Source organism: Tupaia chinensis, unplaced genomic scaffold, assembly GCF_000334495.1.
Source record: "Tupaia chinensis unplaced genomic scaffold, TupChi_1.0 Scaffold000311_2, whole genome shotgun sequence".
In the NCBI taxonomy this organism is placed as follows: Eukaryota; Metazoa; Chordata; class Mammalia; order Scandentia; family Tupaiidae; genus Tupaia; species Tupaia belangeri.
The window spans coordinates 599542-624861 of record NW_006159803.1 but is presented as its reverse complement, the minus strand read 5'-3'; the positions used below and the strand labels follow the sequence as shown (position 1 = coordinate 624861).

General features: G+C 36.6%; 1 protein-coding gene and 1 pseudogene across 6 annotated transcripts in view; both read right to left on the bottom strand.

Annotated features, from left to right (window-relative positions):
- Window positions 1-25320, bottom strand: part of GRIA4 (glutamate ionotropic receptor AMPA type subunit 4) — a 392211-nt gene that overhangs the window by 335304 nt on the left and 31587 nt on the right. The gene's annotated exons all lie outside the window — the stretch shown is intronic.
- On the bottom strand, window positions 4478-5337 carry LOC106735124 (60S ribosomal protein L6 pseudogene; annotated as a pseudogene).

Genomic DNA, 25320 nt, shown 5'->3' with positions numbered 1-25320 from the left:
AAAACCTCTCCAAAAAAAAAAAAAAAAGAAAAGGGTATTTGGATTCTGAAATAATAAAAGACAATGCATTACAAACTATTCCCACCAACTGTTACAGGAAATCAAGCATTTCAGAGATATGTCTCCGAGTTTTAAGTTTATAAGAAATGCTGAGATTAACTGTGTAATGACCCTAATGTTTGAATGTTTGATGATCCTTATAGATCTTGTTCTTTTTTTTGGGGGGGGAGAGGTTTCCACTATAGGGCACGTGCGCTCGCCAGACAGACAGAGAGAGACAGAGAGACAGAAAGTGGAAATCACCCCCCAGGGGGGATGGCCATGCCACAATCCCTTCTCCTTCATTCTCCTCTCGGGATCTTGGGCATGCACGCACACGCGCCCGGCGTGAGTTTTAAGCCACCGGGTCCGGGACGTGAACCGTGGTCGACTACATGGGAGTCCAGCGACATAGCCATTACGCTAACTGCTGGTTCCCTAGATCATGTTCTTAAGGAAACAGGTCAAAAATACTGAATGGAATTCCAAATGGATAATATGACACCCTGTGATGGAATTCTTAAGTGTTGAGTTATGTTACCTTAATGTTTTCCATTGAAAACGAAGGAAGAGAGGAACTCTCTTCTCCTCCATTTTCCTCTTAGGATCTTGAGCACACATACAGATGCTCCTGGTATGATTTTCAAGTCACTGGGCCCAGCATTCAAACCGTGCAATTGGCCATATGGAATCCAGTGCCTCTCCAAGCTACCTGCTGGTCCCATGTAATTAAATTTTTATGGAATTCAAAATTTGAAAAGTCATTTCAGTTAAAAATTAAACCACATCTCAAAAACCACATGAAATTTTCAATTTTTAGTATAAATAAATATTAGATAGATTTTTAGAAGGATAGCACTGGCATGAGGGGAAAGCAATTTTATGGGAATTTGTTTCATGTTTCCATCAGTTCATATATAACTGCATGAAAGTAGAAATCAACTCAGAGCATATGCCATTAATGGACTACCTTTCCTCAGTTTCAGCTATAATGAAAATCTTGAAAAGAACATGAACCTCTGCCTGTCAGTTACTGTAAGAACATATCCCCCAAGGAGCTCTTTTAAAAATGGTCTCCATGCAGAGAGCTCCTTGTTTTTTTTACATAGGCACTTATAGCTTCAATTCTTTACAAGTCACCGAGGATTAAGTAGAGAAGGTTAATACTTTCATCTATAAGATGATGGCCCAGCAATACTGAGGTTTTGATTTTACAACAGAACTTCTTGCTTGAATCAGCATTGGTTTTATTTTTCATGGAGTAAAAGATTTGTTTTATGTTGCCAGCAGCGATAATAAAGTAACCTTCCATGTTTTTCTTGTGATGCTCCGTTTTTCAGCGTGGACAGCAGGTTTCCCTTTGATTACGCACTTTTATTTCCACTGGGAATAACTGATAGCACAAGGTGTGTAAGAATACTATGAAGCACACGTACTTAATGGAAATGGTGGAATAATCTGGTTTACTGCTTATGCAGACAATTTCAAATTTGCTGGTAAACTAAAGTCATGTGGTCTAACCACATAGAAATTCATAATGTTTACTAATGATTTCATTATAAGATAGCCTCATATTTAGCCATAGTGTAACTGGTATCTCCATAGCTTGTCTGCTCCATCCTTTTTCCTTCACCCAAGTCAATACAAAAGCCACCCTAGGCAGATGGGTTTCTAAATCATCTAGTAGCTATTAAGTTATAGAGACTTGAACCTGACTACCTGAACAAATTTAAAAATCACCCCTCCCCTGCAACTCAAACACATAAATCTCCTACCCTGTTAAACTAATCCTTAACCTAACATAGCTAAAATTCATTATAAAACTGATTTATTTGCATGGTAAAATGTTAATACACTATGGAATATGCAGGCTATCAAAATAAAATATAAACACATTTTGCAAACATGATTGTAATAAACTCATAAAATGTTCCACTGTTAAGTAGAAGGAAATATTTAAAGTATTTACTATCCAATTCCATATGTACTTATATATTCACTATACTTTCTACATTTTGGATGTAAATAATACATTCTACCTCAAATGTAAAATGTAACTTCAAATTGATTGCATATGCAGATAGATGGTGGTTAAGAATTCCTGTCTTTCAATCTTAGTACATTAAAAAACCCAGGAACACATTATAATTCACTTGCATCTTAATATATTAAATATGATTTTTCTTTTGAAATGTTTTGTCTTTGAAATTGTATTAAAACAAATATTTTCTTTGATAATTTATGAGTTACATTATCTTCCTTTTCCCACTAACATGAAGAGACTGTTTTCTCTTTTGCTTTGAAGCAGAATGGATAAGACTGAAAGTGCTTTCTGAAGGTGTAACTGCTGAGAATAGGTATTTGATCCTCCTGGAGCACTTGGCCTAATTTGGTGTGTACAGTGGGCAGTCAAGGGCTGTCTTTAGAATAAAAGCAAAAACTGGTATTATTCAACTCATTTCATCCAAAAATGACAAACGAATAGTAGTAACTGATTTTAAAAAATAAATTTTTCACAATCTCCAGCCATTCTATTTACCCTCAGTTACAATTCTGTTTTGTGCTATCTCACTCTAAATGTCAGTTTTGAATAATGAATGCTCTCTAGAGTCAAAGGTTCAAATACCAGTAAGAGTGATTAAGCTGTTTTAGCTCCAACAGTGAAGAAGTAATCATTATGGCAGCATTTCTGCAAGTAAACGGACATGGCCATCAGAATCACTAGACGGGCTTGTTACGAATCAGATCTAAGTCCCATCAAAGGCATCCTAAGTCAGCACTTGGGTGGTGGAGTCTGGAAAGGTATGCATGCACATATACATATATATACACACACATAAGTATACGTATATATACCTACATACATACCTTCTTTATATATACATATATATGTATAAAAAATTATTTAACTTTATTTATTTACTTAATTCGACCAGAGAAGGATAGAGTGAGAAAGAAGGGTGGGGGCATGAGTAAACAAGCCACCAGGTCCAAGACTTGAACAGTGGTCAGTCGTGTGGGAGTCCAGCACCCTTAACTACCATGCCACCTGCCAGCCCCTGGAAAGGTATATTTTTAATAGACTCCCTAAATCCTAGTTTTACGATTGGGATGGAACTGGGCCAGTAGGTGGTGTAGTGGTTAAAGTGGCCAGATCCTTTATGCTTGACTGCATAGTTTGAATCCAGACCAGCACATTGAAAATCACGCTCTGTGTGTGTGTGTGTGTGTGTGTGTGTGTGTGTGTGTGTGCCATAATCCCAAGAGACTGGCATGGCCAACCTTCTGGGGAGGAATTTCTCATTTTCTCTCTCCTCCCCTGTCCCCACCCCATCTTCTGCATGTACCATATATAAAGAAAACAAAATAAAACAAGATTGCGATAGAATTGTTCTAATGTGAGTACACAGGATATTTCCTTAAGACTTCATGATATGGCAATGATAATCTTATATTACTTTTCTTCTCCTAATATTATACTGATTAAACAATTAATATCAAAGTTACTTTCATTATTATTTTTAACCTCATGGGTCTATTATAAAAGGCAACAATGAAGCCATTGATGACCAGCTAGACCTCTGTAAGATGGTAAATTGGTGCTATTTTAAGCTGCTAAACTTGTGGTATTTAATCATAGAAGTAACAAAAAACTAGCACAGGAGTAGTTGGCTTTGTTTCCACCTATGTTCCTTTATGTAAAAAAGCATGTACTGATACGGCTAGTAGCTGGCATAAAAAATATATCATGGTTGTTACTAACTTAGCTTTTTGAACTTTAGCTAAGGGTTTTAGAGATTTATGATATGTACATGTAACACACAAAGGTATTTGGCATCGAATCTTATCACCAAAATTATATTTGTTGCATACTTTGTAGAGATGCCAATATAGTGTAATCAAGTGAGAGTAATCTTAAAGTAAGTGTAGATCATGTACCATGTCTTACCTCTGGTCGTCTTCAGACAAACACATTCCCTTCTATGCACATCACTCCTCATCTGGAAAGTAGGTATTCTAATACATAATCTTCTTCCCTAATGACTCTGTTTTATTAAAATGAAGTAGCATATACATGGCCTAGCCACAGCGGTAAGATGCTGCCATTCCACAAGCTGAGGTCACATAGAAGGCCCAGGCTTGATTTTCTGCACATTGTGTGTGTGTGTGTGTGTGTGTGTGTGTGTGCACATGCACATGCTATAGGGTGCATGTGCTTCCAGAGAGATGGAAGGGGAGAGAGAGAGGAGAAAAGTGACAATTCACTCCCAGGGGGATTGCTATACCAATCTCTTCTCCTCCAGCATCCTCTTGGGATTTTAGGCATGTATGCACATGTGCCTGGTACGTTCTCTTTTTTAAAAGAATTATTTATTTTTATTTTTTGTTATTATTTTAATATGTGATCAGTTATTTAATTAGGTTCTTGGCAAGAAATTTAGAACACCAATTTGTGAGGATAAACTCCATTTGTAAGGGCAAACACGGATCGCAGGTAGCCCTGGAGCTGAGAAACAGCTTTGACTTTGGTAAAATTTGCAAGTCCACAGCTTTCTGACCAACCTTGCACTGCTCTGTACTCTTGTATTTCTCCTTTTCTGTGTTGAAGAGCTCACCTTCCTGGTGTCTGGGCTTCCCCAATTTCTCTTTCTTGAAGTAAGCATCAGTAAGGTACTTTGAGTTTTTTACTTCCTAAAATCAATTTTTGTGGAAGTGGCAATGACAAATTTCTGGTGTGTTCTTTACAGTGGAACTCGATTAAGAACCAGTGGTCCAGTTACAAGTAGCAAGCCACTGCTCAGCTGCTTCAGGAAAACCACTCTCTTGCCTCTGTGGCGTCCAATGAGGATGATCACAATGGTCCCTGGAGTGATGCTAGCTCATAGCTTTCTCACATGCTGACTGAAGGGTTTTTTCCCGTGGCTCAACAGCTTTCGAGGCACATCTTCAGTAGGATAATACCTAGGCATTTTGCAGTTTAACCACCCAGGTACTACCATTCTTGTCTCCACCTTCTGCTTTTGTGACAGTCGCAAGAACTTTCTCCTTTTTCTTTATGATCCTGGATTTAGTGGCCAAGTACTTCCTCTTGTACATGGCCTTCCTGGAATACATGGCAGACCAGGAGTGTCGGCCAATGCCCCAGACTAGAACCAGGTTTCGACTGCAACGGGGCTTTCCCTTCTTGGGCTTTTTAGCCTTAGGGTCACCCTTTTTAACCTTGCCACTGGCATCAGCCTTCTTAGCTTCAGGTTTTTGCTCCTTAGTATCCTGCTTCACAGTTTTTTCACATGTCATCTTGTATAGTAGGAAATATTATTATTTATTTTTAAATATTTGACCAGAGAGAGACAAGGAGAGAGAAAGGGAAAGTGAGAAAGCAAGTAGCCAGGTCCAGGACTTGAATCATAGTCAGCCATGTGGGAGTCCAGTGCCTTAACCACCATGCTCCCTGCCAGCCCCAATGCCTGGCATGTTTTTCAAGTTCCCAAGTCTGGGCTCAAATGGCACCATCAGACATATGGGATCTAGTGTCTTAGCTGCCATGCCACCAGCTGGCCCCTCTCTACATATCTTAAAAAACACATGCAGTAGCACGCATCTATGGTCCCAGCTACTTGGGAGGTGAGGCAGGAGGACTGTGACAGAAGGATGATTAAAAAAAAAAAAAGGCAAAATATGTAAAGGCACCTGGTGGACATTAAAATGTCCTAAAAATGTAAGGTATTTAAAAATGTTATAGTGAAGTATCCATGGGAATTAAGTTACTTTAAAATAAGTCAACCTAAAAAGGAAACAGCAGAAGGGTTTTACAGACATGCTTCTTGAATACACAAAGAGATACAATATAGCTTAAGATTTTTTGTTATTTTTCTAGAAATTAAAAGTAAATTTACTCAATACCTGGTCATGCTAATTACTCATTTATTCTAGTGGTTGTCTGAAACTCTTACTATACCTCACACTCACTCTGTCCATCTCATCCAAAGAGAAGAGCAGGCAACGGTTTTGGAACCCCCCGTTTCAGAGGCACATCTTGTGTTCTCCAACATGGGGCATATATATATATATATATATATATATATATATATATATATATATATATATGAGAGATATTTTCGATCAATCCCTTCTTGTCCATTCTCCTCTCGGGATCCTGGGTATGCATGTATGTGTGCCCAGCGTGTTTCAAGCTGCCAGTCTGGAACCCAAACCACAGTCGACTACATGGGAGTCCAGTGAGGTAACAATTGTGCCATCTGCTGGTCCCAAGATTTGACTGTTTATCCTGCATAAATAAATCTGTAGAGGATGAAGAAAGAATTTTAGAATAGTATGGAAAGGATATTATTTTATTTTAAACAAAAAGATGTGTATATGTGTAGTTTTCTTTTTGCCATACTTATGTAGCTGACAAAATATAGGACTATGACATTAATTGAATATGACTCCATATATGTAAAGTCATGCATGTTTAATGTAATAATGAGATATTCTCTGAGAAATGTATCCTTAGGCCATTTCTTCATTGCTTGAACATCCTAGAATGCACTTACCCAAACCTGTACCTCTATCCTGTATGTCACGGGCTATGCTTCTAGGCTACACTGTGTACCTTGTGTTCCTCTACTGAAGGCAACTGTACCATAAAAGTTAGTATTTATGTATCTAAGCAAATCTAAATATACAAAACATAGTAAAGATATAGTATGAGAGATAAAAAATGGTAGACCGCACAGGGCACTTCCCATGGTAAAATTAGAGGTTGGGTGAGTCATTCAGAGAGTGGTGAGTGAATGTGAAGACCTAGGATATTACTATACACTACTGCAGACTTTATAAACACTGTATGCTAAAAATACGATAAACTTGGGACCGACAGTTGGCATGGTGGTTAAAGCGTTGTACTCTCACATGGCTGTGAACCACCATTCAAGTCCCAGATCTGGTGGCTTGCTTTCTCACTTTCTCTCTCTCTCTCTCTCTCTTTCTAGTCAAATTTAAAAATATAATAATAGTTATGTAAAATTAAATAAAGAATTTTTAAAAGAATACAATAAACTTATTAAGACATTTTTCTTTGTTCAAATAATAAGCCTACTGTCACTTTTTACTTTTTAAAATTATTGTCTCTTTTGTAATAACACTTAGCTTAGAACACCAAATACAATATATTCAACAGTGGCACAAAAATATGTTCTCTCTCTTTGTTTTCATAAGCCTTTTACTAACTTTTAAATTACTTTACTTTTTAAACTATTTTGTTAAGAAGTACAAATACACACACACACACATACACATACACACACACCACACTGGCTTAGGTCTACACAAGGCCAGGATCATCGATGATATCATTGTCCTCTCCCTCCACCTCTTTTTTCTCTGGAGGACCAGGATTAAACAAAATCAACATGAGGGTAAGTCACGCACAAGAGGAAAGGATACAATCAAGACCTTTAGCAAACAGATATGAGACTGTGCCTGGTATAACACGGAAATATTGTTTTAAACAAACCCTCTTTTGTGAACAGAAGGAGTATAACATAAAATAACAACACAGTATGATGAATATATAAACCAGTAACGGTCATTTATCATCAATACCCAGCATCCTGCACTGTACGTAACTGTCTATAGTAGACTTTCACACGACCAGCAGAGCAGCAGGTCTGTTTACATCAGCGTCACCAAGAACATGCTGTGCTACTCGGTGTTGGGATTGCTACAGCGGCATTGGGGAGGGCGTTTTTCAGTTCCATTATAATGTTATGGGATCTCCACCGCAAACGTGGTCTGCCTTGCAATGAAATGTCATTATGAGACACATGACTACGTATCTGAACTATTAACATATCTATATATATTAACTATATATTTTAACTGTGGTGTGGAGTTGATTAAAGTCCAGAGAGACCATGTAAAGATGGTACATGTAAAAAGCTTATGGTAAGAGTCGAGGGAGAGAAAAGTGGTCTAAATTAGAAAAAAAAAAATGCTGTAAGAGTGGAAAAAGAGATGAAGTCAGAGAAAAACAGTAGGCAGATAATGTTAGGAATAGCCAGGATCTGTTAACTGACTAAATGTGACAATACGGGAAAGATGGTACATGTAAAAAGCTTATGGTAAGAGTCGAGGGAGAGAAAAGTGGTCTAAATTAGAAAAAAAAAATGCTGTAAGAGTGGAAAAAGAGATGAAGTCAGAGAAAAACAGTAGGCAGATAATGTTAGGAATAGCCAGGATCTGTTAACTGACTAAATGTGACAATACGGGAGAACTAAAAACATAACTCCAAGTCATACACTGTTTCTAATAATCACAACAGTGCTGTCAAACAGAGTTATTATGTCAGACGCTGCTTCAGTGATACCTGAATTACCTCCTATTTAAAAAAGAGATTAGGTTTTCTAGAATATTTTGCTTAAAATCAGGTAGTTTAGCAATTATAAAGAAATAAGCTCATTTTAACATCCACAGAATAGAATACTGGGCAAAATAAAATTTATTTCCAAGGGTTTTTTATTCCCCTTTAGATTTTTATGGATTGCTAAGAAAAGGATATAACTGCTTTTGGAAATTTATTTTAGCATGTACATAGTACCTGGTATAAAAGAAATAGTCAACGTGTATTATTTGAATAGGTTAGTGAATAATCAGTACTGTTAGTATAGATAAATCACTTGTTCTCTTAATTTTATATTCAAATAAAATTGCTATTTCACTTTTCATTCTGAGAGAGACAGACAAGGATTACTAATAAATCATTATCAATACCTACATTTAAAAACTCTCAAGTCATGGTTCAAAGTTATATTAATATATAGCCTTGCCTATCCTTATAGCTACCACTTCTTCATCCATACAAAAAATATTGAAATAATACAAATTTGAAAATAAGATGGAAAGGCACTTGGTTTTGATGTATAACTGAATTTCGCTTGATTGATCACTAGTTATTCCCTGTCCAGCTGGAAGGTTTGACTAGAATCCTCGTTGGGCAACAGCCTTCATCCATCACGTACATGCGCACAAATAAGCATAAATGTTTCTTGATAAATGGCGTGGACACGAAGCTCGGTATTTCTTTCTGCGGAAATGTTTTATAAGCATTGAATGTGCTGAAGGAAGCGACTCACAAACAGATGGGATGCTCTCTCCCTAATTTTATCTGAACCCTGGTGGGGTCATTTTAACACTAATTATTCCCAAAAGAAAAGTTTTTAAAATTGCAATGATGATTGAGAAATTAGTAGTAGTTTTTACACTTATTTTAGCTCTATTAAAAATGAAACATTAATGAAAAGCCTTGTTTAGATCTTAGGTCTGCTCTAAGTTCAGACCATTTTATAAATATTTGTGCTCCTCCCTTTCTAGGCTGCTGCCAGCGCAGCGCCTCACACCACGCCCTGGCTCCTTGTCTGTTACCTCTCCTATTCTCAGTGGTTAGTGTAATTGCCAGTATCAAGCAGTGGTTAAGAATTTGGAATCAGATGGGTTCGAATCTTAACTCCATCCTGTAGTCTCTATATATTTAGGGCAAATTACTTAAACTCTCAGGAGCTTGGTTTCTTTGTGTTGAATGAGAATAAAAATATATCTTATAAGACAGTCATGACTCTTAAAAAAATACTTAAAGTTATTTTCTGTACATACAAAGGACCACATAGTTATTTATTATTACTGTTATCTCAAAATCAAATCTTATCATTTTTTTCAGGCCACTGGGCAGCTGCTGGTCAATGTGCTCAAATGATTCAAGCAAAGATATTTTACCAAGGCAGATGCGTGAAGAGGGTATGTCTGATGCTTTCCTAACCTAAAGGAGTGCACGTCAATGAGCAAAAATGTGTGCATTATAGGAGATCGAAAGGCCTTCCTTCAAAGGCCTTTCAAATCTCACTATAGAGGCTCTCACCTATATTCTATCCTGGTAGGTGTAACCTCCTAGTATTTGATCTTATTTTTAATGATCAAAGATTAATACAGCAGATCATCCATTTGCAATATTAACCAATTAGATTTTAAAAATCTACACTATAATGCTGAGACAGTACTTTTTGATGTTGAAAAGATAAATGAGAAACAAATAAACCTGTTTATATCATAATTTGGCTTTCAGAAAATTGATTTTGTATGTGAATGCCAATCAGTGAAAACAGATGACAAGAAAATCCCCAACCTTTCCTTTCATAAAAGCAAGAATGTATTTTCCTTTTTAGAATTGCAAATGGTAAAATATTTGGTAAATTGAATGATAGGCAGGTACTTTGTCATTACCACAAATTAATTCCTTTAGCATTATCTCCCAAATATTGGCAAATTATCTCTCAAATAGTGCCAGTTTGAATTTGAATAAATTAATTGAAAGTGCTTCTTATAATTGCTTATCCTTTTTGAAAGAGAATCAAATGTTTGGATCCTTAGGGCATCATTAAACAAAATGAAAATCGCCCAGTTGATTCTATTGTGGGTGTATATTAGAAAGACACAAACAAAAAGATTGAAACTAGGCTTATTTCTCAACCTGCAAAAATAATTGTATTTGAGATTCTGTGACATCTTATCTGATTGAACAAGTTGGTTCAGCAATGAATTCTTTTGAAAATTGGTCAGAATATTGTCTTTCACAGAGGGCTAATTAAATCACACCAGCTTAGCAAAATAAGATTATTAATTCATTATTTTAGCAAGATGGCTTACGAATAGAAAAAACTAGTTCTGCCACAGAAAATAGTGCTAGATACTATTAGTGACAATGTGTATCAAAGCCACAAAGTACAGATACTACAGCTTGTTATCTTCTTAATTTATACATCATATTATGTCATTTTCCTGCATACATTCCAATTTGGGATAGAAATCAAAGCTCCATATTCTGTTTTTGTTTTGTTGTTTTGTTTTGTTTTGTTTTCAAAAGAGATTTTTGCTATAGGGTGCATGCACTCGCTGGAGAGACAAAGAGACAGAAAAAGAGAAATCACACACACACACACACACACACACCCAGGGACGATAGCCACACTGCAATACCTTTTCCTTTCCCCTCCTGAGATTTTGGACACAAACACACACACAACCAATGTAAAATTTAAGTCGCCGGGTCCAAGACTTAAACTGTGGTCAATTACATGCAAGTCCAGTGACGTAACCCCTATGCCATCTGCTGGTCCCCATAGTCTGGTTTTCAAAGTCCTTACTTGCTGTCACTCTGGGATCTTTTCTTGTGCGATTCATTCATTTGCTCACTATTCTGTTCTGCTGGCCCTTGGATTTTTTGGTTGTTGTTCTCAAGCTCAGTGATCTTATTTTAACATAGGGCCCTTGGTCTGGACATTTTTCCCTCCTTATTTTCACTTGTCTGGCTCCCAGTCATTCATAAACTCATTAAGAACATGACTTATGAGAGACCTTTCCTACCTGGCCACATTGCGAGAATGGAGGTTCCGTGAAATCAAAACCTTGGCTGTCCTATAGTCTCCATGGTGTTCCCAACATCATTACACACTCCAGACACACAAGACATTATTATAACTTTTAAATGATTTACTATTCATTTCCTCCATGAGACAGAGAGACAGAGAGAGAGAGAGACAGAGACAGAGAGAGAGAAAGGGACAGGCACTTCCAACAGGGTCCTCAAGAAACCCGTATGGCCTCCAGCACTGCAGATCCCCACACTACTGCCTATACCACCAGGCTGGGCCAGGGGGCTTTTTCTGTTTCGTAACCACCATCTGTTCTTGAAAGATTGCCACATCATTCACTTTGATTAACGTATCTTTCTATAATGGATGTCCTTTTGTTACTGCTCATTTGATTTCTTATGTAAGATTTTCTATCCCTCCCCAAATTCTACTTCAGATTCAATAAAATAATAAAACTCTCTCTCCTTAAATATTCAATACCTACACATACACTGTGGCCTGGTACACTACGTACACTTCCCATCCATCTGACAGGTTTTCTCTCCCTCCCCACACTTGACCTCTCCACTCTGATCTCCTGGCATTCTTACTTCTCGCTAGCTAACTCCCCACTGAATGCCAGGGGCATTTCTGCCTCTGCATCTGTGCCTACGGCTTTCTGCCTCATGAAATGCAATTTTTCATTCTGTTATCTCTTATTGTGATTATTTTTATCAGTGGAAAGGCATAGAGTTTAGAGACGGGCAGACCAAAATTTAGATTCCAGTTTTGCCATATAGAGATATGTGAATTTTGGCAAGCTGCTCAACTCACCTAGCTCAGTTTCCCATCAGTAAAATGGATGTTTTTAGGATTAAATAAGACGATTTATTCAAGTGCAAAATTTCTAATCTACTTTAGAGTAGCCAGTAATTACATAAACCATTAGGATGTTAGGATTCAAAGTCTCATTGGCTTTGTTACGGAGGTCTCTCCTGGTTTGTCATGTTGCATTTGCTTGTCAACTTGTATTGGGATTATATCCTTAAACATTTATTTTCTCTTGGGGACCAGCAGGTGGCATGGTGGTTAAGGTGCTGAACACACCCACATGGCCAACCATAGTTTGAGTCCTGGACCTGGTAGCTTGCTTTCTCTCTCTCTCTCGCCAAATTAAAATAAATGAATGAATAAATAAAATTAAATAAAATAATTTAAAAAAGCATTCATTTTCTCTTTTTATTCTCATTTCTTCCTGTACGAATTCACTTCTATTTGGATTCATGTCCCACAGAAATTATTTCCTTTGATCCCATGTCTGTTTCTTTTTATGGAGACTCTCTTTTCTTCTCCTAGACGCACCCCAGATTTTTATTTGTAATATAATAAATTATTTTACAAATTTCAGGCCATTTTCAAGACTCTGTTTGAAAATCAGTTACATGTTATTCTGAACCTCATTTTTACTATGTAGACTGGAAGTTTAAAAAGAAGAAAATGACTCAAGATGAAAATGACTCAAGGTGAAAAACAAAAACTTTATATATATATCAATTTCTAAACCTATTTCGGCAGTACTACTAATTATTGGAATGAGGAATAAAAAGACACTGGAACACCTTTTGAGACTATATGATACTTACGTTAATCTTTATCCTTTTTTTAAATTCTACTATATTTATAAAATTTGTTGTTAGCATTTTTTCTAAAAGTCATCTTTAAAAATAAAAAATTTCTCCATGAAAAAGTAAGTGTTAAGAAAAACTAAAATGTATAATTCAATCTAAAATTATTTTTAAATACCCTTTATCTTTCTTTTTCTAGGAAAGTTTTAGGTTCCAAGCAAAATCAGGCAGAAAGTACAGAGTTCTCAAATACTTCCTTTAACTACAAAAAAATTGCCTTCCACCTGTATTTTCTTTAAATATTTGAGTCTTGTTTTACCTTTTTATATTTCATAAGTTCTGCTGATTCGATATGGAATACAGAGCACATTATACTATCATGGTCAGAGGAAATTTAGAATCATCTCTAGGTGCCATCAGTGGGTGGTTGATTATGAAGCTACAGGGCTTGCAGCAATCAGAGAGACATCGGAATTGATTTTCCAAAGGATTTGGAAAGACAGTTTAAACAAGAGGCTGTGGCAATGGTTTTCACTGACAGGATTACAGATCAGCCTTTGTATCTGTTTTCCCACTTTTATGAAAATTTTTAACATTACAGATAATAGCTGTCAACCAATAACACTGAACAAAAATCAATAGGCTCGTAATGTGTTTAAGAATTACTCCATTTCCTTTGTTCATGAAGGAAAATAAAACTTTGTCCAAATATTCCTAACAAGTTAGAAATAATATAGTGAATTATTTTGGGGAAGTTTGATCATTGCCAATAAAATGGTGAGAAAGCATAAGCTTACATCAATGAGTAATTATTTTCTTAGTATAGACTTTCTCATTCTGGCGTTAACTACTGCAGCTGAGGGCTACCGTATCCACCACTGCGTTTCTTTGGTTCCCTAGATGCATTCTAGGGCTTCCATTAGTGTTTAGACTCTACAGCCTGTACTTCGTTAATTTAGGCTTTTTTTGCTCCCTGGAGCAATAAATCCATCTTTTTAAGTGTACAGCTTAAAAGGTACTTTAGCCTCAGGAATCCAAACCATTTCATTCAATTATTCGTGTACCCTTAATATACATTCTCTCTGGTTCAATATTGAGTATTAATAAGTACATATTTTCTAATGGAGAATCTTCCACTTGCCAATTCATTCCAGCATACTGGTTTTGCTTTTATAAATCAGTCTCTTCTTGTAATGATTATGAACATAAAACACATACTGAAATTACTTTTTAAAGACAACATCACTGTAAAATGGCAAACATAATTATTTCCAATAACTGCAATGAGGATTCTCAATACCTATGTTAATTAGAAATACTATGACCTTGAGGGAAATAATTCAAACAAAAAAATCTAAAAGCAGGCAAATAGTGGAACAGCAGTAACACAACACTCTGTGATACTGGACCCACGTGGGAAGGTCCCAGGTTCATGTCTCCCGTCTCCAGGCCCCCATCTATAAACCAGGTACACACATATGTGCCAGTGATTCAGGTCGGCTGAGTTCAGGAATGGATCACAGCATGAAAACCCAGTAGGATGATGCCACATTTTCTTTATCTGTTCTTACAGTTCTAATTCTTCTTCTTTTTTTTTCTTTTAGAACATCATTGTCTCTCTCACTGCATTTTGGCACAAAAACAAAGCCAAACTCAAAACACTTCTCTCATACCACCTTCCTACCTACCTGCCTCTTCTCATTAAGACTTCATTCAGGGACCAGCAGATGGTGTAATGGTGATGTTGCTGGACTCCCATGTAGTTGACTGTAGTTGGAGTCCCAGACCCAGCAGCTTAAAACTCACACCAGGCATGTGTGTGTGTGTATGCCCAAAATCCTGAGAGAAGACTGGAGGAGAAGGGATTGTGGTGTGGCCATCTCCCATGGGGGATGATTTCTCGTTTTCTGCCTCTCTGTCTCTCTGGCAAGTACACATGCCCTATAGCAAAAAACTTTCTTTAAAAAAAAAAAAAAAGACTGCAGTTAGTATTATCTTTATGTTTTTTTTTAAACTCATGATTCCTGATTTTTCTTTCTCCAGTAAGGCAGTTTTACATTCTGGGTTCATTCTTATAGAATGACAGGCCTATGTTCACTGAGCAAGAGGATCTTTCTGGAATATACGTTCAACTGAATATGACCTGATTAAAGTATGGTCAGTGCGGTACAATGGATCGATGTGCACTCTGAATAAATGTATGAGTGAATGTGACCAATAATTTCTTTTTTTTTAAAGAAGCCAAATTTGCTGATTCGGGGTGGTGGTGGTAGTGGGGTAGGGGGGTAATAGATATAACAGTCAATACAGTGGCTTACTTTGTGTGAGATTCAGACATTTTTCACCAGCAATACATATTAAGTATGTTGGACAGGAAGTGACAGAGCCTCATTAATGAGCTTAAGGACTGGCATTGTCTATTTCTGTTACTGATGCAATTCTTAACACAGTGAAGCTATATGGGGATGACAAATGGTAACAGGCTACTGCAATGGTTACTAAATACTGAGCCAAAGTAATGCACCCCCAATCAGAAGGGCACCGAGGAAAACACTGTGGTGTTATGGAGACATGTAAAGTGTCACCAAAATGTCAAACATTTGGATGCATTTGAGAAACATTCTATGGTATTTAATGAAGCCAAAAGATAGTATTCTGACGTTTACCAATGTTAAATGGAATTAGTTTTTTATACGTGTTGCTTAGCCAGTTTAATTTATTCAGCTGCTTAAAACTGGTAAGAAATATATATGATGAGTTACTGATCAGCCTGAAATTTCATTTTATAAATGTAAAATTTATAACGTTGGTTTTCCTATAAATTATTGATTTCAATTAATCAATTGAAAATGTATAGAATATTTTCTTTATCTAAGATTTCTAAGGAAAAGCTGGGTTGTCATTTGAAAGTCTAAAATGAATGTTCTTTAGGGACTATCTGCATAAATAACCTGGGTATGCTCACAAAATTTCTGTTCTTTTTTTTTTTTTTTTAGAGGTTTTTCCTAAAGGGTGTGTGTGCTCGCCAGAGAAAGAGAGAGACAGAGAGACAGAAAGAAAGAAATCATCCCCCCAGGAGAGATGGCCACACTGCAACCCCTTCTCCTTCATTCTCTTCTCGGGATCTTGGGCGTGCACGCACACGTGCCTGGTATGAGTTTAAGCCACCAGGTCCAGGACTTGAACCGCAGTGAACTACATGGGAGTTCAGCGACATAGCCACTACACTAACTGCTGGTCCCAATTTCTGTGTTTTTAAAGGTTTTTGCAATAGGGCACATAGACTGGCAAGAGAAAAAAAGACAGAAAAGAGGGCAAGTGAGAAATCGGCCCCCAGCAGGGATGGCCATGCCACAATTCCTTCTTTCCCATTCTCTTCCTGGGATTTTGGGCATAAATGCACATACACTCAGCATGATTTTCAAGGCACTAGGTCCAGGACTTGAACCACAGATGGTTATGTGGGAGTCCACACCCCTTAACTACCATACTACCTACTGGTCCTCACAAAATTTCTATTTGCTATGACCTATCTCAGAACAATTTTATCAGGATTTCAGAGACTAAAGTTCAAGAATTCTTATTTTTAAAAAGTGCCTTCCCAGCATAACTACAGATTCTCACGTACAGTAAAAGTAAATAAACCATCTGATAAGAATGCAAAGTTTTCTACCGTCTTTATGTTCAAGAGTTTTATGTAGTTGTCTTTTTCAATCATGCAAAATTTTTTCACACTTTTTGGTCATTATGTAATAAATTATTTAAATCTTACACACTGTCATGTCTGGTGTCCTATTTTCCAGTCTCAGGAAGTTGCTTCATGAGGAAGCTAAGGGCAGTAGATACAGGGGATTCTCACTGCACGAGAATGGAGCAAGCTGCTTCACTGTATCTGACAGACATTCTCTTCTGGGAAAACACTCTTTGAGATCTATGATTTCCAAGGTCTTTGCATGATGAGAAAGAATAGATAAGTCCTCCAAAAGTGAGACACACAAAAACAATAGTATTTCTGCTATTTTTTAAATTATAATTTTGCAACATTTGTAAATACAGAAAAGTTAAGTGAAACATGATTAGTTTATTTTCCAATTCTCTGAAAAACTCAGTGTTCAGTGAACATTTTTGTGCATTTAAAAAAAATGTTTTGGTCCAGCAGATGATGTGCAGGTTAAGGTGCTAGATTCCACAGGGCTGACCACACAGTTCAAGTCCCAGACTGGTGGTTTGAAAATCATGCTGGGCGCCGCATGTGCACATGTGCCCAAAATCCCAAGAGGGGAATGGAGAAAGAATTGTGGAGTGGCCATTCCTCCTGGGCATGCTTTATCACTTTCTCTCTCCCTCCCCTCTGCAAGTGCATGCACCCTAAACCCAAATCAAAACAAAACACAAATAAACCCCCCAAAACTTCTCTTCATATATCTATATGGTTGAGATCATACACGCATACTGCCTTAGGTTCCGATTTTTCCCTTCCAATTTTCTCTCATCACTGTTCTCTTAGAGAATTCAAAATTATCAACATTATTTTTTAAATGTCTTCATATGAGTCAATTTTGTGGCCGATTCACTGTTAGCAACAGGTTCCCTACATTTTTGACATTTTGACACATGGATTATGAAATTTGAGTAACTTTAATGTACAAAAAATAATGCTGAAATTTACCTCTGTGTTGCTGAAATAGTAGTTAATATACAGGTCAAAGGTTATGAACATTCTTAAAGTCTGGATAAACAACTTGTCCTTTTCTTTTTAAAACTTTGCTAATATGTGATGGAATAAGCATCTTGCTTTTGCCTAGGTTGTTTTTAGGTATAAAGCAGGAAGGAAGGTCCCATTCATAGGCCAACGCTAATGCCAAACAAAGAAGAAGCCAAAGGGCTTGGTTTCTATCTTAAACCTTGCCTGTTAAATAGAACTGTCAGATCAGTGGAACAATAAATAAAACATTAGTAAGATAAAATCAAAGGTCAAAAATTGGATAAAATAATTTTAATAGCATTCATTTTTTTTCTAAAGAAATTCAAATTCTATACCAATATATTCAAAGACCTTATAAATGGAAATGCTGGAGCATTCTTATAGATGTTTAAGATAAACTAAAGAATTAACTGTATTTTGTCATTTTTTAGAGCTTTCTTTCTTAACTGTCTTATCTATAATATTATGACCTATTAATACTAAAACATTTCTATTGGTTTCTTCCTTATATATTTATAGTTTTGGGTTTATACATGTCAATAGTAGAATATTTGATATCTAAAGAGTTATGAGAACACCATCTTGACTTATCATTTATAGATTTATAAGGAGCAAGTGACCTTTCTGATCCCATTTGATGTTTTCCTGTATTAACATCAGCTTTGACTGATAGGCACAATATCATGAGTGTGACAGTGAAGGTCATGAGCTGCAAGCCAGACTCTGGAGCCGGAACCTCAGTCCTCATGCTCAGAAGCTGGGACACTGTGGTCAAATAGGCTCTCTATTTCAGAGTCTATAAAGTGGCAAAAATAATATTACCAACCCAAGGGCCTATTAGATTACATAAATCAGGCCAGGCCAAATGCTTAGAAGAGCAGCACACCTCTGTTGCTTTGTAACAGTGCAATTTCCTATCTTTCTCTCTCCCTCCCACTCTTTTCCTCCAGATGTTTCTTTCTCCTCTCCTTCTCTCCCTTTATGTCTAATCTCTTTTTTGTTTATCTTGTTATCACTGCAAATATTCTATCTTCGAACTCTATGAGACATTTGAATTGGTTGTGCATTCTTTAGAGTATATATTATTTTTATATAATAAGAGAAACATTACTGTTAATAACTGAGGCTATCTGATTATAGTATTATAACTATCAATTCCTAGCATCTTATTTTATACTTTTCTATTTCCTTAACAGTTTCTATCTTTTGCTATAGAATCTGTATATTCCTTGGCACTTTTGCTACTGCTAATTGGGAGGGGAAATAATTAATTTTACTTTTATAACTGTAAATATTATACTTATTTCTCTGTATCTTGTCTTCAGCCATCAACAGTATGTTAAAACTCATTTCATTCTTATTTATTTTCTGTTTCCCTTCCTTGTAACTGTGTTTTTGTAACAGTGAATTATGTTTAATATTGTTTTTATACTTTATTGTTTTAATTTAAATAATGAAACCTGATTCCTTTTTCAACAATAATCATTAGCATTTTATTACTAATTATTATTTAAATAATTGTATTTACCTCTAGATCGTCATACCATTAGCTTCCTAAAAATGAGTTTAGTTTTTTGCATAGTATTCTCTTTTATAATTTTATTTAAATTTTTATTTATACCTGTAATAGTTATACATCATTTAGATTGTAAAGAGACTTTACTCAGCATCACACACACCTCAGTGCAGCCCAGTTGAGAACATACGCACGTCCTCATCAACAAATAATAAACCATATCTATATCCCACAAATGCCTTACCTATCCATTTTTTTCCCCAAATTTCCTTTTCTATGCTCTTCCCCTCCCCCACTCTTTTCACTTTGGCTCTAGTGTCCATAACAATCTTTAATGCTTTTATGTCTTCCAGTCTTTCAGTCTCTGTCAGAGTGCTGACAGTCAGTATATGTTAAGGGGAGACATATAGTGTCTCTCTTTCATAGTCTGACTTGCTTCACTCAGCAACAGATCTTCCATATTTGTCCACTTTCTATCAAATTCCAGGGACTTGTTGTTTTTTATGGCTGAATAGTATTCCATGGAGTGTATGTGCCGCACTTTTTCGATTCATTCATCTCTTTGTGGATATTTGGGTTGGTTCCATGTCTCAGCAATCGTGACTAAGGCTGCAATGAATATAGATGTGTAAGTGCTTTTCCAATTGAGCGTTCTCCTATCCTTTGGGTAAATACCCAGGAGTGAAATTGCTGAATCATATGGTAATTCTATTTGAAGGTCTTTGAGGAGCCTCCATATTGTTCTTCACAGTGGCTGGGCCAATTTACAAATCTACCAACAGTGTAGGAGTGTTCCCTTTCACCGCATCCCCTCCAGTATTTATCATTTTTTGTTTTTTTAATCTTCACCATTCTGACTGGGGTTAGGTGGTATCTCACTGTTGTTTTGATCTGCATTTCCCTTATGATGAAGGATGTTGAACATTTCTTCATATGCTTTTTGGCTATTTATATGTCTTCCTTACAGAGTTGTTTATTCAGCTCATTTTCCCATCTTTTAATTGGGTTAATCTTTTTTTTTTTTTGTCCCTCAGGTAAGCTGCTTGAGTCCTCCCTACTAATGAGTTTAAATATTTGATCAAGCTCTCTATTTATTGAAATATGTTTCTAGTATTTTCAGGAAGAATACAGTGGTGGCTCATGTTCTCAATAATTGCATGTTTGATATTATTCTTTTATGAGTAGTCACCTAACCTGGTAAAGCATTCTTTTTAAAATTTTTCCAGAGGGCATGTGCACTTGCCAGAGAGAGACCGAGAGAGCTAGGGAAAATAAAAAAGCATCCACCATGGGGTTGGTCATGCTGCAATCCCTTTTCCACTTCTCTCTCCTTCTGGAATTTTGGGCGTGCACGCACATATGCTTGGCATATTTTTCAAGCTGCTGGATCCAAGACTTGAACAGTGTGGAGCCTTGTGGGATTAATCACCTTAACCATCATGCTTTGGGCTGGGCCAATATTCCTAACATTTTTTCCTTTAAAACTTGTACACAATGTCACACTGACATCTCCTGGCTAATGTTGGTGAAGAGATAGCAGTACCGTAGAATGTGACTGCATTTGGAGGTAGGGTTTTTTTTTTTTTTTTTTGTTTTGTTTTTTTTCCAAATGGTTAGAAATCCCTTGGTATAGGCACTTGCCAGAGAGAGAGAGAGAGAGAGAGAGAGAGAAATCATCCTCCAGATGAGATGCCCATGCCGCAATCCCTTCTCCTCTATTCTCCTCTCAGGATCTTGGGCACGCATGCACACGTGCCTGGCATGAGTTTAAGCTACCAGGTCCGGGACTTGAACCATGGTTAACTACATGAGAGTTCAGCAACATAGCCATTATGCCAATTGCTGGTCTCTAGAGATAAGGTTTTTAAAGGAGTAACTGAGATAAAATGAGGTAATAAGGACAAACCCTAAGGCAACATGGTTGGTGTCCTTATACAAGGGGACTTAGAACTCAGGCATGTATGTCCAGAGGGAAAATTGGGAGAAGACGGCCATCTCCAAGTTAAGGAGCAAGGCCTCAGAAGAAACCAAATCCGGAGACACCTCTAGGTCAGCAGATCACATCCCAGCCCCAGAAATGCAACAAGCAAACAAACAAACAACTATTTTGCTTACACCACTCTGAGTGTGATACTTTCTCAGGGCAGACCTAGCACTCTAATAGAAGGTCATGTTGTACGCTATAAGAAATAGATGACAAGTAACACTGCTTTGTGACCCTGAACCACACCATATACATTGGAGAACATCATTCCCTTCACAAGGCAGCAAGGATGGTTAGGTAACTAACTTTATATATGCAGGAAATGACACTGGAGAATGGCATCCCCATAGGGCCCTTGGGATTCACATGACCACGACTGGGAGTGACACAGAATGATGTCATATGGCTGCCCATATGTCTGTAAGCCATACTCTACCTTGTTATATTCAAGCGTTCTTTGTAGATTTTTTAAAAATCCCCCAAATAACAGATGTTTTAATTGTGAGGTCTCTTTCTACTTAAACTCTCTCTTCTAGTCTCAGTTACCAAAATTTCTCCCCACATTTCTGCTCAAATATTTGCTATGAGAAATATCAGTAATGAGAATGAACTGGGAAGCAAAATCACAAGAGAGGATAATGACTGGTGGTCACAGAGCAAAAAGTCAATGTAACTGGGCTGGATAATGGCACAGTGGTAATGCGACCGTATCCACACGGGAGAGGCTCTGAGTTCCCCTCCAGAGACCTCACCTAGCATACCAGGAATGGATACCTATGCTTATTATCTGGGCCAACTGAGACTGAGCGGGTAGAGGGGCTGGGTTGCCAGTCGCTTTGGGACTGCCTGTCTTTCTTCCCCCCTCTCTCTCTCTCTCTCTCATGGGCCTAATAAATAAACTTCTGAAAATAAATAATACTGATGTAGGTGGGAGGTGACTTACCATTTTTAAAAAGTGAATATAATACTAAGTTAAACAACCATTGGATCTAATTTCTGTAGCACTCAGTTTATAAGTTAATGCAATTGCCAATTTCAGGATTTCATTAAGCATACAGGGGTACTAATTATTTTTATTAGTTTACTCATTAAATGCTAATAAAGTTCTAGATTTAAATGGTGAATGGAAGTTCTATTTTATTTTACTTTCTTGAAAATTATCATGACAGACATTGGATAAATAAACACTCTCATAAACACTGTAAATGCTCATTAAAAATTATAGAGCAATGTTCCATGATTTTAAACATAGCTATTTATCGTAAAATAATAAGTAAGATAATAATGTTCTAAAACATTTTAAATATTCTAAAATAGTCTGTTTGAGGCTTCAAAACATCAATCTAATTTATTTTTTACATGTTAAACAAACAGAAAGTAAAAATAAGCCCCAAATGGAAATTTTTAGAAATACATTTAACAATGTAAACCAGAATGAAAATTATTATGATTAACCATCAATTTTTAAAATGAGTAATTATTATTACTTGGTGTGATGAAACAGTATTATCATAAATACATGATGAACATGTAAGTCTATTTGGAAAGCAATTTCACAGTATTTATCAAGAACCTTTAAAATATTCTTCTTCCTAGGATCAGGTGGGGTGGTTCAGGGTGATACACCTGGACTCACTTTGGAAGATTTTGAGTTCTCATTTTGGACACCCCATGCATGCCCGTGCCCATAATGAAGCTGGGAGTGGATTATGGACCCATTGGGAGTGCTTGTCTCTCTCTTACAGAAGAAATAAGTTAATATACTAAAAAAAAACAAAAAACAACAAAACATATGTTTCTTCTTCATTCTATAATTCCCTTTAGGAATATATTCAATACAAATAAGCAGAAATATGATCAATTTTCTGCTTCCACTTGTTAAACATTACAAAAAAATAATGTTAAAAATAAATAAATTATTACCATCCATAAACTATTGATAAATCATACTTGGTCATTAAATGAGTATTTGGAATAATATTTCATGGAAAAATACCTAGAGTAAAATGTTAATCCAAAACAGAACAATAGATAATATAAATGCATTTTTTAACAGAAATTTTGCCATAGGGTGCATATGATCACTGGAGAGACAGAGAGATAGAAAATGAGAAATCACCCCCCAAGGGGGATGGCCACACCACAATCCCTACTCCTCCATTCTCTCAGGATTTAGGCAGTTATACACATGCACTCGCATGAGTTTCAAGCCTCCGAGTCCGGGATTCAAACCACGGTCAGTCATGTGGGAGTCCAGCAACATAACCCTTATACAATCTACTGGTCTCAATAAATGCTTTTAAAATGGTTAAAATTAGTATGTGTATTTTTATTATTTGGTAGTAGGATTATTATGTTTTGTTTGTTATAACTATATTTATCAAACTGTCTGCCACAGGTAATTAATTTGTAATTACAAATATTTGTCAAACTAAAGCATCAAATGCAAATGCATTGCTAAAGAATCCCAAGAATATAAGGAAAAAATTTGAAGGTTTTTTTTGTTGTCTTTGTTTCTGCATTTTTGTGAGTTTGAAATTTTTATAAAACATCCCCATTTCTTAGGTGAGAAAATAGATATCTTCTCTTTCCTTTTTGAGTGTTAGGGAAACATGTACATCAGACCCTTAGAAACAAACTCTAGACTATATTTCAAATGCTCAAATGTAGTTTTTCACTAATATTGATAGTCTTCTAATAGAAATCATTGTTTACCTATATTCTCCATTGACAATTCATTGTAATATTTAATATTTATTTGTTGCCAGAAGGTGTGTGCACTCCTGACAGAGAGGAACGTAAAGAGGGAGGGAGAGAAGAAATGAGGGAGAGGGAGAGAGGAAGAGAGTAAAAGAGAGAGAACCACCCAATAGGGTGCAGTTACACCACAATCCTTTTCCTTTCATTTCCCCATTCCGTCAGGATTTGAAGTGCACATGTGCACATACCTAGCGTGTTGTTCTTTTCTTTTTCTTTTTTTTTTTTGGAGAGGATTTTGCTATAGGGCACGTGCTCTCACCAGAAAGACAGAGAGAGATAGAGAGACAGAAAGCGAGAAATCACCCCCTAGGGGGGATGGCCACACCGCAATCCCTTCTCCTCCATTCTCCTCTCGGGATCTTGGGCACATACACACATGTGCTCAGAGAGAGTTTAAGCTCAGGGTCCGGGACGCGAACCGCTGTCGACTACATGGGAGTCCAGCAACATAGCCATTACGCTAATTGCTGGTCCCCTCTTGTGTTCTTCAAGCCACTAGGAATCAAATCACTGCGGCTATGTGAGATCCAGCCCTCAATCTATCATGTTTAACCACTGCACTACCAGGTCGGCCTCACTGCAATACTTTCAATGAGTTTTTAAAAATCTTTCCGCTACATCTTCCTGATAAAGATTAGTAATCCCTGTAGTTATTCTGATAATGACAAATGCTACCAAGATTTATGCAGCACAAAAATACAGGAAGCTTGTATTTATTAGGTTGTTGGGGAAGTCATGACATATGTTTCCATGTTTTTCTATGCAAAAATGTGTCATGACTTTTCTGACAACTCAGTATTTTCTTTTTTATATTTAAGCATAATCTAAGATACAAGCTGTAAAATGAAGGGTGTAAAAACCATAATCTGTATCAGTCTCTGTAAATTCTATGATTCTTTGCTATCTTTACACTAGTAAGTTAGCTATTCAACAATGGAAAACATTTGGAGTCTAAAAAGGCATGAATTCATAGTCCCAAGTGTATAAAAAAAATAAGGCATGTGTCTTTAGGAAAGGCACTTAATTTTCCTGGTAGAAGGACCTTTCTTATTTAACAGGTACTATCCAATTTATGTTTATAATGGTCATGGTTACAGTTTAAATGGGAAAAGTATGAGGTTTCATCATTGAGAATGAAAATATATGGTGTGCAATTTGAAATAAAATACCACACTGCATGTTAAATATGCTCTCAACATTTCTAACGCAAAATTCTTTCAGTATTTCCAAGCAATGCTATTTATTTAACTTTCAAAAAGACCATGAAGCATAAAAGAGGGCAGATT